The sequence below is a fragment of the Castor canadensis genome, chromosome 7 (assembly GCF_047511655.1).
Source record: "Castor canadensis chromosome 7, mCasCan1.hap1v2, whole genome shotgun sequence".
NCBI classification, from domain to species: domain Eukaryota; kingdom Metazoa; phylum Chordata; class Mammalia; order Rodentia; family Castoridae; genus Castor; species Castor canadensis.
In genome coordinates this window covers 159,157,550-159,174,938 of record NC_133392.1, presented here as the reverse complement: position 1 = coordinate 159,174,938, position 17,389 = coordinate 159,157,550, and the positions used below count along the sequence as shown (strand labels likewise).

General features: G+C 53.8%; 2 protein-coding genes across 6 annotated transcripts in view; one reads left to right on the top strand and one right to left on the bottom strand.

Annotated features, from left to right (window-relative positions):
- Positions 1–1,006, bottom strand: part of Nphp4 (nephrocystin 4) — a 120,441-nt gene extending 119,435 nt beyond the window's left edge. For all 3 annotated transcript variants that reach the window (XM_074081512.1, XM_074081514.1, XM_074081515.1), the window contains exon 1: positions 874–1,006. The gene's annotated coding sequence lies outside the window, so the exon portion shown is untranslated. The remainder of the gene's footprint in view (positions 1–873) is intronic.
- Positions 1,007–1,265: 259 nt separating this feature from the next.
- Positions 1,266–17,389, top strand: part of Kcnab2 (potassium voltage-gated channel subfamily A regulatory beta subunit 2) — a 91,521-nt gene continuing 75,397 nt past the window's right edge. Inside the window, exon 1 of one of the 3 annotated variants that reach the window (XM_074081518.1) lies at positions 1,266–1,418. The gene's annotated coding sequence lies outside the window, so the exon portion shown is untranslated. Of the gene's footprint in view, positions 1,419–14,985; positions 15,143–17,389 lie in introns of those variants that run through there. The other 2 variants (XM_074081516.1, XM_074081517.1) reach the window with 2 other exon arrangements.

Below are 17,389 nucleotides of genomic sequence, written 5' to 3'. Positions count from 1 at the left end.
CCCTGGGGCTTCTGGGGGCTTGATTAGGGCTGATTAGGGCTGCCAGGCATTCCCTCATTCACCCTATGCTAAGGGCCTAGAGACAGTATCCTTGACGCAGCAGACAAGCTCTTTTGCCCCCAGGGGATGGGAGGTAAAGTGAGGCCCAGGCAGGACACAGCACAAGGCAGAACTGTGGCCCACGAACACTGCAGGGGTGAGCTACCCTGAAACGGGGGTTGGAACTGGGAGACCCCACCACCGTCCTCCCAAATAACCCTCCTCGCTCACTGCACGCGCGAGACCGGCTTCCTTCGCGGAGTTCCGTGCGAGCCTCGTGCGCATCACCGCGGACGCACGCAGGGCCGGACACGGGGAGACCCGCGGCAGCGGCGGGCTGGACGGGGGTGGGGGGGTGGACATGCGAGGACGGGAGGCGCGTGGCGGACGGGAGGTCCCAGGGCTGGGCAGGGTCAGGGCCACGCGGCACATAAAAGAGCCGCAAGAGCCGGTCGCGGGGTCCTGAACGAGCTAGAACGGGGAAGGATGCGCGCGAACAGACCCGGGGACACCGAGGTCACGGGCGCCAGTGGCCACGCCCACCCCGGCCGGGGGTTGTAGTGGGCGCGAGGTCTGGGAGCAAAGGAGCAGCCTAAGGAGCCCAGACCGTACCAACTGCCCGGGGTTACGGTGTGACCGACGTGGGCACGGCCTAGCTCCGCGCCCCACCGCCGCGCCCTGTAGGCACTGAATCCCCGTACGAGGCCGGGCGGACCACCCCACTCCGAGACCCAGAAGCCTGGCCCGCCCTACGGCCTCCCGCGCCCCTAGGCCGCGGCCAACCTCCCCCGTGGCGCCCGCCTACATGGCTCCGCCCGCCACGGGCCGCGTTACCTAGGAGACGGGCCCGCCGCGGCCGCGCCTAGGACGTGGGAACACACACTTTCGCGGAAGACTCCGCACCGCGGACCCAGAGACCTGGTGACCGGTGCCGAGTTGAGCCGCAGGCCTTGCTGACCCAGTACTGGCCGGGGGAACGCTCCTCTTTCTCCTCCACGCACGGAAGGAACCTCCGACGGCGGCGGCGCGCCGCGCACTCAGGCCGAGAACCCGCTTGGCGTCACTTTTTCGTCGGGGCCGCAGAGCCAATCAGCGCCCAAATCAGGAAGCTTCTCTCCGCAAGCGCCAGCCAATGGACGCGGCGGCGGGCCCATCCTGATTTGCATGGATGACGATCCTTCAACCAACGGGAGTGTGACTGGCGTGAACAACACCCAATGATAGGCTGGCAGGGGCGTGGCCTCGGGCGTCCCACGAGGTGAAGATGCTGCGGGCGGAACCTGCCGGAGCGAGCGGGATTCGGGGGCGCTAAAGTCGCAGGGGCAGGGCGGGAAGGAAGATCCGGAACGGGACATAGGATCCGGAGCTGGAGCCCCCAGGTGAGTGCAGGGGGAGACCCCGGCGGGCCGCGCTTTCCGAGGACCTGCGCCGGTAGAGCGGCGGCGGGCACCTGAGAGGCCGCGCTGCGGCGGGCACCGCGGTCCCTCTCCATCTGCTCTTCCACGGCCTGCGTCCCTGCCCCCGCCGCCGTTCTCACCTCCTCTCCAACCTCCTCACCTCCTTCTCCATCATCTCCCTTCCCCCATCCCATCCTGCCTTTGCTTCCTAATCATCCCGCCTGACCTTTCAGCTTACATCTCCGACCCCTGCCCCAAACTTCATCCCCATCGCTGCCACCTCCCGGTTCCCGCAACCTCACCTCCCTCTTCTCTCCATCCTTCCCAACACCTCTCCCGGCCTCTGCGCATCCCCATTGGAGCGCTCCCAGTCCCGGTCCATCTCTCCTCGTTGCTTCTCAAGGCTCATCCTTCATCCTCGCTACGTTCCCTTACGTCCCATCCTTTCACCCATTCTGCTCCCAGCTCCTTCCCGCAGAGGCTCTCTCCCCACGGAGGCTCTCTCCAGCTTGCCCTGCTCCCCAGGACCTTGACGCTCCCTCCCTGCATCTGTTCCCCGGGCTACCTACACCCTCCACTCTCCCACTCCCATCCCTGAACCCCAAGTCCTATCCTCAGCTTCTCCCTCCTGCCCAGGCCCTGGCACAAAGCTCTTCCCCACCTTCCTACCTGCTGCTGTTCCTGCGGGATGCAGAGCTTGGAGTGCTGCACTGCTGCTTGCTGCAGTATGAGCGGCGGCGTGTACCTGCCTACCTGCTCACCCTTCCCGACTGGGTGCACGCACCCTGCTTGCTCCTCCTGACATTTGTCCTGGGGGGCCCCTGTGAGGGCTACACTTTGCCTAGAGCATCCTGGGATGCTAAAGGTGGGAAACCTCTAAGCACACTTTCCTCCTCTCTACCATCCTTCTCCCCACCCCACCCCCACTTTCCTGCTCTGCCTCACTTTGTGATTCAGCATTTTTGGGGTTGGTAACTTTCTTTGCTTCTTGGTGTGATAGGGATCTGGCTGAAGGCAGGTGGTCCCTGAGATTTGCAGGACCACCTTAGAAACCAGACCTGAGCTGCCCAGGTGGGAGAGGGACCAGAGCCACGGACCCACCAATAGGGGTTGACTTTTCCTCCCTTCCATTTGTCTGCCCTATGTTGAACCACATCCAAGGGGAGATGACATAAGTAATAGCTCTTGGGGAAATAGGCTATTAGCATTTATGGAAATTAATCCATCCACATCCAAGGAGCAAGAACAGCAAGTTCAGGCCACAGCTGTCCCACTGTCTGTCGCTTCAGGATTTCTTCTTTCTCTGCAACTTCTCCTCCTCCTCAAAAGACACCAGCCCTTTTTCCAATGCCAAGAGCAAGTTTCACTCTGCTCTTGAAGCTGCATTCAGGTCTTTTATTGCAGGGTTTGGGGACCCGTGCGAGAAGAGTCATATCTATCCTCCTGATTCATGCTTGGCAAACGCGTCAGCTGGGCTTAAGAGCAGCTCTTGGGCTCCTGGCCCTGTGCTTTTGCAGCGTGGGGTCCTCGGCTGTGCACTTGGCTCCCAAGGTCCTGTCCATCAGGCCCAACATGCAGCCTCTCCAGGGGAAGCTGTCCATGTCCACACTGACCTCAGTGACACTGACCCATGCTAGGTTGCTGCACAGCCCTGCCTCCAAAGCAGCCTGGGGACAGCTTCCCTTATAAAACCTATAAAGCCCAAATCTGTCCTTTTCTTCTTTTTGTTGCACCAGTGAACAAATGCCTAGTGGGTGACAATCAGGACCTGAGCCAGGCAATGAGGTGGAGAGACTGGTGTCGTGGAAAAGCCTAAAAATCCCTTTCATGTGTTTCTAGTGTTCAAAACCCCTTGGGTCTGGATGTGGAGCCTTGATGGGAGGAAACTTGTGCAAGAGATAGGGAGGGGTGGGACTTGTGTGCTAGAGAACAAGAAGATGGAGACCTCTGTGGGCTGGCCACCTTGGAAGGCTTTATATCCTTGGGCTGGCTTCTTTCTTCCTTTCCTTTCCTTTTTCATTCACCTTCTCAACCCAAATGATTGGGAAGAAGTGAGTACAAAGTGTTGATTCAGCAGTTTCCGGTAAGGGCATGGAGGAAGGAGCGCCTGGTGTTTGTTGGTGATTGGCATGACTAGTGGGCAAACAGCCTGTGTGGAATGAAAGCCTACTCCAATCTTAGAACCCCCAGGAATGTGTTTCAGTGTCTGGGGACACTGGCCAGAAGCAGTATGTGTTTGGTTTGTAGCTAAATTCTCAATGATCTTCATGTCACCAAAGGTCCCAGAGCCAAAGGGTTTTCTTAGAGTCCCTACATAAAGTGGGAGAATAGTGGGCTGCTGTAGACAGCATTTGGGAAAGACCAACTCAGGAGGTATCCAGGAGCAGAAACCCCACGGAAGAGTTTCTGCTAAAGTTGCCAGGGTCTCAGCCACCCAACAGTCAGCTATCTCCTGTCTCAGAGGAGTAAACTGGCAGATACTTCTCCAAGGTCAACAGAGACTCTGATGGAGCCAGGTGAGACCCCATACTTCACACTTTGTTGAGCCCAGTTCACCTCCATGGTTACCCAAGTTGGAGGAAGCAGACACCCCAAGGCTATGACTAGCTGTCTTTTAGAAGGCCCTGTTGAGGCATCACTGACACTCACAGAAGAAGCCAATGTCTTCAGGTGTGTCCAAGATCCTGGTGGCACTGGTAGAAACCTAGGAGGTGCCACCAACAGCAACAAATTCTCAGGGACACCAGTCTGCCTGGCCTGGTAGGTCCCCAGGACAAAGGCACCATTGTTCGTAACCATCAACAAGATGGCCATTTAGTTAGAGGGGAGGCAGGAAACCATAGTCCTGTGTGCGATGAGGAGTAGGGACTTCTCACTGGAGCTACACTTTTGACCTTACTTCACCTTGGGACCTTTTAAATAACTCTGTGAGGGGTTATTAGCCTACAAAGGGAAACTGAGGCACAGAGTGGCAGCGAGACTGACCCTGGCCTCCCCACTCATGAAGAAACCTTGATTCTGTTCCTACCCTGCCCCCTCTACTGTCCAGTCCATCTCTAGCAAATGCCAGAAATTCTTACCTCTGCAGGGATGAGTTCCCCTGCATGTTCAGGAGGTCAGGATCCAGTTCAAGGTCCGAAGAAATATGGAAACTCCTTTTTTCATGAAATGGAAAGCCCTGCCCTTCTGTTTCCTTGGTGACCCACCACACTCATCCCTCTGCTAGTGGTGCCCCTCTGTCCCAGCCCTGGCCCATCTTTGGAGTGAGTTTGTCAAAAGATGGTCCTTGGTGCCACTGAGACGAGCTGTCTATCTTGGTTCAACCCATGCTGAGGAGGTGAAAGGGCTTGCCTGTAAGAAAGGGCCTGTCCACACCTAACCAGGGTGAGAAGGTCATATACCCAGTCTTCATCCCTTCGCTACGAATTGGCTCAAGGGTTTTGGTTTGACCTGGACTCTGCAGACACACAAGTCTCCCAACCCAGGTAATGCGAGCAGCTGCCAGCTCTTCGTATCCTTCATTACACCCTGGGAAGCTCAGACAGGGCTGGCTTTCCACTTCCTGTAAACCAGGAATGCTCTCTGTGACCAGTGCCCCAGCCTGAGGTCCCCTGCACCAGCACACCCTAATTTTAACTCATCTCCTTCCTGGATGGGATATTAGGAGGCCTGTCCCTGCTCTGCCAAATGACCATGTGATTTGCCCCAGAGACCTGGTCTGTGGGGTAGTGTGTGTCACTTGTCTTAGAGCCAGCTGCCTATGCCTGTCTTACTTGCTTCCCTGGCACCTGCCTGCCTCCCATCTTCTCTATCTTTCCAGCATCCAGGTACTGCAAGTTGGCTATTTTGAGGCCGTGATGGTTGCAGCTGAAGTAGGATTGGGAAAATATGGAAAAAGGACCATCTCCTCACTTCCCACATTCATTCCAGAGCCCCAGAATTTTCCTCACTTGATGAGCCAGTGAGATCCATCACCCAGCTCAGCAGCAGAAAGCCAAGTGTCTTAGTCTGTCCTCAGCTGCTATAACAAGATACCTGAGACTGAGCAATTTATAAAGAACTGGAGTGTATTCGGCTCACAATCTTGGAGGTTGTGAGCCTAGCATAGGCATCTGGTGTGAATCCTGCATCAAGCCCTAGCAGAGGCATGACATGACAGGATGGAGCAAGCACACAGCTCAGGTCTCTCTTCCCCTTTATAAAGCCACGAGTCCAGCCATGGCGGCCCCATTCTAATACCCTCATCTAATCCTAACTGCTTCCTAAAGGCTGCACCTCCAAAAACCATCGACATATGAATTTCAAGATTGAGTTGCCAACACATGAAATGGAGACACCATCAAGCCATAGCAGCAACACGTTTCTTCTCAGCTCCCTGACCAGATTCCAAGACAAACCAGCACACCGCTGGGGGCAGGGGAGCAGGAGACTTCACTGGGCCTTATAGCTTACTATGGTCTTGTCCACACAAGGGTCCTCCATCTCCAGCCTCACCCTTCACCCTTGTAGAGAGTTAGTTCTCCCAGGCTCCAGCTCTGTTTCTCTCCAAGCCTTGGGGCTTCATTCTTCCACCTCCCTTTATTTGGATTGGTGGAATGGCCCCTCAAAAGGAGGAGCATCAAATAGTCCCTGGTGCAGAGCAGGCTCAGTAGAGGCCAGCTCCTCCCCCTTCCAAGCAGCTGGGCCTGAAGCCCAGCTGAGTCCCGAGGAGCAGTAGAGCAGAGTGACTTGGATTCCCTCTGAGTCATTTCCTGAGCCTAAGCAGTGCCTAGCCCTAGGAAAAGACAGGGTGGAAGGGAAGAAGAACAGGGCAAACATGGAAGGGCCTGTTGCCCTAGTCAGTGAGAACAGGCTCCTAGGGACCAGAGGGTCACACCTTGCCCTGGTCTCCTTGCCTCTGGCCTGGAGGGCCAGCAAGCCTACTGAGCATCCATCTGCATACCTGCCCATTGTCTCTGTGACCCCAGTAGCCCACTAGCAGCACTGAGGGGACTGCAGAGCCGCACAGTGAGCCTACCCCTCCTTCACCACCCGTGTGTTTTTAGCTTCCATCCCTTGGCAGCTTCATGATCCTTCAACTTGAACTCAGACCCCCATGTCCAGAAGCTGTCAAATGCAGCCCACAGCAGAAGGATCTCAAAATAACTCTCAGTAGTGGCAGGGGCTCTCCAGAAGTGGTACCCTTCCTACCCCTTCTGCATGCAGGTGGGCCAGAAATAACTAGAATGCATGGAAAAGGAGACACTGATGAATCCATTCACTGGGAAATTAATTTTAAATGTTATTTAAGACCTACAAATACAGACAATAGGCAAAACCTTTGCTGCCGACATTTCAGGGGCTGACAATTAGCAAGACCCACCCAGCTCTTAGCCCCCCTGGGGATGAGGGCGGCTAAGAGCCAGGAAGGGGATGCAGTATACCCTGCTAAGAGGGAAGGAAAGATGGGTGGAGGTCATTAGATGCAGCCCTTGAAGGCAGGGTTGTGATGGCAGGACTGGGAAAGGGGGCCTGCAGGGGAGACCCCACAGAGGGAGGACTCAGGTGGTTTGACCATGGTTGAAGCCCAATATAGTCAAAGTCAGGATGTGAACACAGATAGGGAGGAGGGTGTCAGGGCCAGAGTTTCTATGGAACTGAACAGTGGTGGGAAGCAGGGAGGAGACAGGAGCCTCCCAAGCTCTTCTCTCTGGGTCCACATTGTTCTGCAGAGATGCAAGGAAGCAGGCAGGAGAGGGACTCCCGATGGAAGCATGTATTTCACTGCTGGTTGTGCCCACAGACGTTGAGAAGATGGTACTGGGGTTCAAATAAGAGGTGGAACCTGGGTATAACTGCCAACCATCCGCCTCTCTCATCCTCCCCTCTCCCCAGTCACAGCCCCAAAGGTGCACGAGATCACTTGGGGGTTAGTGCCAAGGGTGAAAAGGGCAGAAGACAGAGCTCAGGGAGTGGTCCTGGGTGTGGGATTTAAGGGGGTAGGAGAAGGTCAAGACAAGAGGTCAAGAAGGAGGAACCTGAATTATTCTAGAACCCAGGGAAGAGAGGGAAATTCAGCATGGTGGGCTGGTGTGTTAAGAGAGGATCAAGGCCTATTCCCAGGAGTGGCCAAGAATGGAGACCAGCCTCCTGTAACAGGAACCTGCGGCAGGTTGACACCCCCTACCCCTCAGTCAGGCTCCAAGCACTGCCAGTGTCAATGTCAGCTTCTTCCCTCCTCACTAAAGTCCTGGATCACATTCATCTTATTCAGAAACAGGGTCTGGAAGTCAAAGTGATTTTTCTGAGGTCTCCAAGCTGTTGTAAGAAGGAGCCAGGACCCAAAGCCAGGCTATTCAGAGCCATGTTAGTTTTCTTCACCTGTGGACTCTGTTGCCTCAGTGGCTCTTGAGAGTTTGCCTGTAGAAGGAAAGGAATGAAGGTGAGAAAGAACTATGCTTAGGCACAGGCTGCAGATAGGAAAGTCACTTTTCTGTCACCAAGGCCATCAGCGCCAACCCGTGTGTCTGTCCTTTTGCAGACTTGTTTCCACAGTGCATTTTCTGTTTCCTGATGTGGGAGGACATTTCTAGGGACAGTTATGAACTCATCTCTTCAGCCTCCAGTGGCTCTGTGTAGTGCAATGACAGAGCCAAAGCAGATAAGAACAGGGGCTATGAAGAGCACTTGAAAGGCCTAGACCGTCTCCCAAGAGTCAGTCCCACACAGCTGGACCAGCTCCATCATTCACAGTCCCCTGGTAACCGAGACCCAGGGGCTCCACCACCATGCTTTGAGAAACACTTCCTAGCTATTTTGGTTTGTAGGTGAACTTTCCTACCTCTACTCCCCCTCAAAGAGCTACAGGAGGAAACCCTTGCCAACGGTTGGAAGCTCTTAGGAAAAGGGCTTTGCCAAAGTTTCTTTAGTTCTCAGAACACGTGAAGCCCACGTTCTACTGAAATGCTCTGCTAGCTTTTGTCAGCTTTGTGTCTAAAACTGAGCTTCTATCTGGATAGCATGTTAGCAAGGAGCTGCTGTTAGTTTCCCAGGCTTTTTGGAATGTGGTTCATTCGGATTTGCTGTGCTTAGGCCAGAGCTGCATTAGAGGAGCAGGACCTTGTCACTGTGTACCTAACTACACCCTGCCTGTGCCCAACTGCACCCCATCTGTACTTTGCCGACACCCTTCTGTGCCTGGTCTGCCCCCAACTGCACCCTGGCTATACACATCCTGTGTCACCCCTCCCTCACCCTCCTCTCTCCTGACTGCACAATTTGCTCCTCTTACCTCCCAGGGGGTATGCCTTTCCCTGGCAATGAGTAGAGGGTATTTTTAGTCACCCAGGCCAGGGGGTGTTCAGGTATCATGGACAGAAGGCCCAGAGCAAGCTTATCCCCTTCCTCCTCCAAAGGACACAGTGCCTAGAGCAAGAACTGCAAGTCCCAATTCACAGTCCCCTTTCCACAGGAACACAGGTGCGCTTTCTTTGCTCCTCACAGGAGACCAGCAGGAGCCTCCTTGTTTACATCCTCCTGATGGAAAGGCAGTGGGACAGTGCTTACAGGACCTCAGCACACTGCACTAGGGCACCTGGGGACCAGTGACAGTTACAGTGGGGCCTGAGTGGAAGTGGTACAGAAAAAACAGTGACATTTCAAAAAGCAGGATGTATGCACATGAAGCCAGAGGCTGCCCTTGGGGACCTGATGTTGTTCCTGGGAGCCTGTATGACACGTGAGGGGCTGCACTCTCCTACTCCTGCTCTGCCGTGAGGTCTGTGACTGGGGAATGTCACTCACTCCTCATGGACCCACAAACTAGGGAACTGCCCTCTGGGACTGTGGAGGTGGAATAGTTCTAAGCACCAAGATAACACATGGGCCACCACCAAAATGTCTGTAGCCCAGAGAGCATGATGGGGCAGTGTGCAAACAGCGTAGTCAGAAAGGGGAGAGGCAGGTGAGAGACTTGAGCCAGGGAGAGCAGGCATGAAGGGGAAGAGACAGTGTGGGTATTGGGCACCATGAGGAGAGGGGCACCCAGCTAAGACAGCAAGGGTCTTGGGCTCTGATGGCTTTAGAAAATGCCCAGTCTCCTCTGTGGATGAACTGGATCATCTGCCCAACATATAGGGAGGGAAGCCAACTAGAGTGGCACCACCTAGAGGCCCCAAGCTCTGCCCTAAGCCTGCAGCACCCTCAGGGAAGGTCACGGGCCCAAAGCTGCCCATGGTCACCACCATCTTGCCAGACACACACATGTAGAGCCCATATCTGGTTGGGCCCTCCCTCTTTGCCTTACCCACCCCAAAAGTTTCTGGCAAAGCCTTCTGGATGCTGCTGGGGCTACTGTCTTCAGTAACCATGACAACCATGGGGAGCTGCTAGAGTGTCCCAGCCACCTGCTGGGCTGTATGGGTGCCAAGGCCTGGCTGGGCCCCAGGGTACATCATGTGGGTTCCTAGGGAGTCTCAGGGGCTGGGGGGGAGATCCCCAAGCCAGGGGACTCTTGCCCTCAGCCCCTGAAAGGGATAAAAAAGGGTACCTGTCCCCAGGCTTGTCAGAATCCTGGTCTCCAACATAGCCCCAGACCCAGTTTATTTTGTTGAGCATTGTGAGGTTAGGGTCCTGGACTCCTGCAGCCAATGACCTTAGGAGAGACCCTTCAGGCTCTTCAACCCTGTACTGCTTGTGGGCCAGCCTCCTTGTTTCAGGGAGAAAAAGGCTGGAAGGGGGCCCATATTTGTTGGTGGAGCCAAGGTTACAACACAGCACTGACCAAGCCCCAAGCCAGCACCCCTATAAGTTTCTTAATGAGCATACCGTTCAGTGATCATTTCTGCTGATATCTGCCCCTCCTCCAAACTGTGGGCCCCATGAGGATAGGGCCTACCTATCCCCACTACCCTCTGTGGAGCATTGAAGGACAGGAGCCACCTGTTCCAACTTGGAACAGTCAGAGAGGGGAAGCCCCTCTTCCCAGCCAAAACCAAACCAATACCAGACCCTGCTCTGGACCCTGCACCACCCAGCAGATGTGTCCCTTCTTCTAAAGTCAGATATCCTGGACTCAGCCCTCCAAGAAGTCCCTCATACAAGGTAAAGAATTTTTTGGTGCAAGAGGCAGATCACCATGAAATAAATGCCAAAGGATCACGTCCTTCAAGGCAGATGTGCATTCTCCAGACCCAGGCTGATTTTGCAGACCTGTGAGGCCCCACATCCTAGAACCCCTCCCCCATTCACATTAATGTCCAGGATGCAGAGAGAGGTAAACACCACAGCCGGGCTGAGTCTGCTCAGGGAACTTCATCTCTCCTGGGTTGGCCAGGCATTAGGCATCAGAACCAAGGGGAACCAGAGGGCCCCTGGCCCCACTGAGGCTGACTGTACCATGATGCACCCTCCCCAAGGTGTTGTCCACTACCCCCCTTGGACAATCCTGCCCTGAACAACGGGGAGTTCAAAAGGGAGGCAGCAGCAGTTGTGGGGCTCACTGCTCAGCCAGAGATGGCAGGAGACAGGGACTCATCCCTGAGTCAAGGATGAGCCAGACCCTGGTGCACAGAGCCTGCAGAGGCAGCTGTGGCCTGAGGCTGGCATCAGGACAATACACTCCAGCTCTCGGTCCCATGGCCTTCCCAGTCAGCAGCCTCAGCCTTGGTACTGCCCGACCCCGAGATGGGCGCACCACTCATATTTTTCTACCACCAAGACATTTAATTGTATGGAGCTAATTCCTCCCCATTGCAGAAGCCATCCCAGGGCGTCCAGATCAAGTGTTCCCAGGTGGCAGGCAGAGGTCCTCCAGCAGATGTCCAGGGTTACTAAAGGGCTCCCGGCCTGCCTGGGCAGAGGGAAATAGACAGCTGAGTGTTTGCAGGAAGAATTCAGGCTGACTGGGAGATGCAGATGACAATGGCCATGATGATTTGTCCTGTCACTCGTTTGTATTGGCAGCTGGCATTTGCAGTGGGTTTACTCTGTCAGGGCCCCTGCTTAACACCTTACATATTTACTTTTCATCCTCTAGCTCCGCCTGAGTGGGCCCTGCTTGTCTCTGCTTCACAGGTTAGAACAGGTCCTATACCTTACGAGTCATACAGCTTAGAATGTGGCCACAGCCGACTCCTGCCCCAGGCAGGCTCAAGGAGGCTGGTGCTCACTTGTGACCTCACTCGTGGACCAGGGTCATCAAAAGTAAGTAAGGGACAACGACAGGAAGGAACAGCCTGGCCCCAGCTCACTGCAGCTTGCTATACTGTGCAGGCAGGAGGCTCCTCCCGATGTTCCTATTCCTGCTTCACAAACTCTAGGTCACTAAGACACAGGCAACATGGGAGGGGCCCCTCACCCTCACCTGTTCTCCAAACACACCTGGATGCCCCGCCCTTTCTACACCCTACATTGTAACACAAGGACTTTCCCAAACAGGAGCCTTCAGGAGTGGCTGCATCCTTTCATGGTTTTCCAACACTCAACACATCAATTCATCTTTTCGCTCCTCCAAGTGAGGCTGTGGCTACCTGTCGCATGCATCTCCCTTTATTTCCTCTCTTGATCTGATAAGATAAGGGTATGTAAGCAGGATTTCCGGACCCCAGACTGTGGACCTGGGCTACTCAATTATTTTCCCCAAACATTGTACCACATGCCCCAGGAACCATGCTGGCTCCACTCACCGCAGCCTCAACAAGGGTTTTCATTTAAAAGCATATTTCCCTGTTAATTACGTGATGGCAAAGATGCAGCACCCAATAGGTTTCTTTCGCCTATCTTTTTACTCAGCAGAGGCTTTAATGGATGTGGTGAAGTAAAGATGGCTTTCAAATTGCTAGTGTAGTGCTGCACAGACAAGGTATTAATCTTTCATGCCCCTGTCACATGGTGCTAGGATGGTAATCCTCTTTGAAGCCATTTGCTATTTATTCTTACTGTCCCCTGGAGAGCAGGGAGGAGCCCCATGCTCCTGGTTCACACATGGGACTGCAGGGAGAGCAAGCTCCCCTCCTCTACAGGGAGGATTGGGGCCCACAAGGATCCAGATCCCAGTAAAGGGTCACTTCCCGCAGAGAACGCTGTTTCTCTGCTTCCATACAACCTGCTAGGGTGAGAGGCTAACGACTGGGTGGGCGTGCAGTAGTCCCCACGCCTTTCTCCATGTTTCCTTTCCTCCATTCCTTTTAGCCTGATCAATCTGAAAATGCTTGGTGGAAATGACCAGAAATAAGTAATACATAACTTTTAGGTAGCTTCTGTTACAGGATATTGTTGTAATTATTTTCTTTGATTATTGTTGTTAATCTCTTACTGTGTCTAAGACATAAATTAAGCTTTGCTTGATGTATGTTTAGGGAAAAGCTGACGTATAGCGGGTTCAGTTCTATGCACGGTTTCAGGCGTCCACTGGGGGTCTTGGAGTGTGTCCCCATGGATAAGGAGGCATTAGTTTTCTAGTACTATAACGGATGTGGCTTAAAATGGCCTTATTCTCTCACAGTTCAGGAAACCAGAAGTCCAAAGTCAAGGTGTGGGCAGGGATGTGCTTTCCAGAGGCGCTGGGGGGGTCTCTGCCTCCACCCTCACATGCATCTGAGGTCTGTCCCTCTTACCATGGCATTTGTTACTGGAGACAGGCCCAGCCTAATCCAGGATGACCTTACAGGATTCTTACCTTAGATATCTGCAAAACCCTTTTGCTAAAAATGGTCAGTTCACAGGCATCGGGGTTAGGACTCGGACGTATGTTCTGGGGACATGTTTCGGTCTGCTGCAGCTGGCTTTTGCTGCTGATTCCCACCCCCAACCCTTGTGTTTCCTCCAGAAGCTTCCGTGGCTTTCTTTCTAGTCTGGGGGTTCCTTTCTCTTCAGCAGAGGTTACATATCAAGTGAAGCTGGCAAGGGGTAATGGTGGAGTGGAAGCGTGGGGCAGGGGGGTGAGATGTGGTAGTCTAGTGAAACCATGTGGAGTCATGTCTCATGGAAAACCAGCCATGGAAGCCAGTGGTAGTAGTGCATGCTTGTAGTCCCAGCTACATGACAGGTTGAGTTGGTGGATAGTTTTGAACTCAGTGTAGACTACATGGCAAGACCCCCATCTCAAAAAAGAACAAGAAAATCAGCTGAGGGCCTGGAGCCAGCGCTGAACACCCTAACTAGGAGTGGAATTCATTGTGGGGCTCCTCTGTCCACACCTGCTAGGTTTGGAAGGCAGTCCCCCTTCTGGTTTAGGGAGTTCAGTAGCCCAGCGAGGTGGCAGGAAGCCCAGTCCTGCCTTTTGCCAGTGGTCATGTGAGGAGGCAGTCCCATGTGCAGGTGAGACAGGATGCAGATCCCACTGGGGGCAGATGGGGACACTCAGAGGTAAACCCTCTTCAGAATGTCAGCCTGCCTTCCCCCTGGAGGGGATGGATTCGTGCTGTGGGACTGAAGGAGGTCCCAGGGATGGGCATCTTAGGAGCTGTGTTCTGGGTGCTCCCTAGAAACCAAAGCGGTAGGCTGGGAATGTGGCTCAAGTGATAGGGCCCAGCAAGCACAAAGCCTGGAGTTAAACCCCAGGACCACCAGCATGAGATACAAGAGACAAATCCAGCACCTATGCTAATGCCTGGTCAATGACTTTGTCCCAGGCTTCCAGTTTCCTTCTGCAAGTGGAACCAGGGTTTTTGCCCTAGTTTCTTTCAAAGTTCGTGATTGAGGGTTACCTATTGTGCACTAATAAGAGTTATTGAGGACCACAGTCCATGGATGAGTTCAACTCAGCACCAGGCTCTGGGGATCAACAGTGAACAGACAGCCTCCTCTGTGCTAGCCACTGTGCTAGGTTCAGCAAGGTGGCTGGCAAGACACAATGACCAGAGTGTCTCTGCATGAGGCTCTCCAGAGACTGCTGCCTCCCATCTCTATAGCTATTGCAAAATCCCACATCACCCTATGTGGTAGCAGCACCCTCCCCATACAGCGCCCCCCCAACAGTCACTGTGTGTGGTCGGGGAGGGAACACCCAGGTGTGGGTTTGTCCAGGGCTCCAGATAGGGGCACATCTTGGTAGCTTGACAACACAGGAGGACACCAGCATGGCGTCCTCTTTACACCCTTGTAAAGTGATTCCCTTTGAAATTGCCAGTCATGGAAACACTAGGACGCTGATCTCTCCCTCCTCCCGCCCTGGGGTACAGGTGGTTAAAACCCATCCCCTCCTCCCAGAAGGCCACAGCAGCCACTTCACCTATTCTATACATCGTGCATCCGTCTGTGCATCCATCTGCCCCCCTTGCCTTGCTGAGTCAGGCTCTGGAACACAGTCTCCTAGGGAAGGATTCTTGTTTCCTCCCCACCCCCCTAGGCTTTTCCTGGTTTGGCTCACTTAAAATCTCATTCTGGCCATGAGAGACTCAGCATTTTCTTTGTCCCTTAAGGTGGATGCTCCAGAAGAGAGCTCTGCAGATCCTGCCTGGGCATCACTGCTCTTCTCATCACTGAAGGGAGAGCAGTGTGTCCTCTCCCCCTCCCCTCATCCACTCCTCCCTCCGCCCAGCTCGTTGATCATTCCAATAGATGTAGAGGTTCCATCTCTGACACTGCAGCCAGGTGGACGCAGCTGCAGCCAGCCTGGGAGGGGCTAGGGATGCTGCAGCAGTGGCAGAAAGGACTCCAGAGTTCACTGAGGCCTGCAGGTGCCGCCTAGAGTCCTCTGGGTTTGCATGGCTGCCCTGAGGGAGCTGGTGAGTGTGAGGGGGCCAGGAGGCCTGCCTTACCTGGGACCTCCCCCTCTTTGGCATGGGTGGGGAGGGAATTCTAGAGGTGGGCCATTAAGCCCTGCAGATGGGTTTCTACTTGATATAAAAGGCAAGGCTTTGATTTCACAAGGTAGACAGTGAGCCAAATCCACTTCCTCTGCACCAGGTTCCCCCCTCACCCTGACAGTTGCCAGGGCAGGGCTCCCTGGATCCTGTGTCCTCTCTAAGAACCTCTGAGGACCACAAGCCAGGGGGCCGAGGAGTCACTGCAGGAATGTAAAAAGGAAGTTGCAGGAGGGGAAATGCCAAGAAGTCCCCTTCACAGCTCTGTCCCTACCTGCCCCAGGGATTCTGTTATCTCCTCTGGGGCTTGTTTCTGCAGGAGGCCCAGGCCTTGGGCCATCTGGTGGAAGGTGTCTCCCACCAGACCTGAATTATAGAGATGCCAGGCAGCCCTGTCCTATTCCTCCAGGAGTAGCCACAAGAAGCTGTTAGACAATAAACTGGGCATGCCCAGGCCCACAAGGAAGAAAGCAGTAGTGCCCTTGGGAAATGGAAATGGTCCATCTCCCCCTGACTACTCCAGAGAACTGTGGGCTACGCTATGTGTCCGTGTTTCAAATGTGCCTGGGCTGAACATTTGCATCTCTGGAGATGAGTGTGAAGGTCGCCAGGATGGCACTGTGGAGCTGTCCACCCCCTCCTCTGTGAGGGTTCTGGACTTGGTTTTCAGCTACACCCTGGAGCATCTGCTTTTCAGAGAGCAGGAGGCTGCCCAGGGGATGGCCTGGGATAGCCATCAGGTTCAGTCCATTCCACAGGCAGAATGCTCAGTGATGTCCACCTGGCCTGGGGTGGGGCATGCAGCCTGGACAGGGTGAGATTCTTCTCCAGCATGGTTGTGTATAGATGAGTGTACAGCAGACAATGGGCATCGTGGCTGGTGGGTAGGATGGGCCTGTGTGTGTGCACACACATGTGCATTCAGGCATGGCCCCCAGCCTAGATCCTCTAGAGCTTCTCCCCAGGGCCAGCTGCCTGGGTTCTGATCTCTCCCTTGATTCTCTCGATCAACTTCCTGTAAAAGGAGGAACTCTGACATGCTTTCACAAAAGGGGATACAAATTTAGTTAAAAAGAAAAGGAGTGTGAGGTGACCTGGAATTTACTTTCTGCCCTGGGGTTCTGCTGTGGAGTCTACCAGCCTTCCCTTGAGAATTCTGGGAATAAGGTCATGAGGCCCATAGGTGAACAAGGGGCTCTTCTCTGGCACCCCATTTCCTCTCTCTGTCTCTCTCTTCCTCTCTCCATCTCTGGCAAGTATTTCTCACTCTTGGGTCACTGGTCTCTCATCTTATAATTTGGGTCATATGTGCACATCACTAATCCTGTTTCTAAGTTTGTGGTTTCATTTTCGTCAGCTGAACTTGTTTCTTAAATAAATCTTATTTTGAAATGAAACTTGGGGTCACAGCAATAAAAGGAAAACCAGCATTACTTGTCTTCCGTAAGAGGAAACTGGAAGCCAGGCACCGCACCGGTGGCTCATGCCTGTAATCTTAGCTATACACAGGAGGCTGAGATCAGGAAGACTCAGGCAAAAAGTTCTCGAGACTCTATCTCAATGAAAAAAGCTGGGTGTGTTGGCCTGAACCTGTCATCCCAGTGAAGGCAAGAAGCATAGAATAAGAGGATCCCAGTCTAGACTGATGTGAGCAAATAAGTGAGATCCTGTCTCCAAAATAAGCAGAGCTATAAGGTCTGGAGGCATGGCTGAAGTGGTAACACACGTGCCCAGCAAGCATGAAGCCCAGAGCCCAGTACCACCAAAAAATTTTTAAAACATTTTAAAAAGAAACTGGAAAATAAATAGATAGATACAAATTCCAGGCCTGGAATTCAGGCATGTGCCACCTCCATCATCGCCAGTTCCCTTAGGTCACAGGTGGAATGCCTGGTCAAAGATCATCCGCGTTGTCAAGGGCAAGCTGAGGAGGAGATGGACATAAGAGATGGGGAAGCCCAGCCTGTGCATTCAGCCGTGTGTACCTCTAGTTGGCTGGATGGGGAGAGGTCTTACTGGGACGAGGGTGCCCAGGGGCTGGGCTAGCATTCCATCATCAAAGATTTAAACCAAAAAGGCACATAGAGTGTTCCTCACCAGAAATTGCCCCTGCAGTCTGGGACAAACTGCAAGAAGTTCATTAAGAGTGTTGGCTTTAATGCCAGGCAC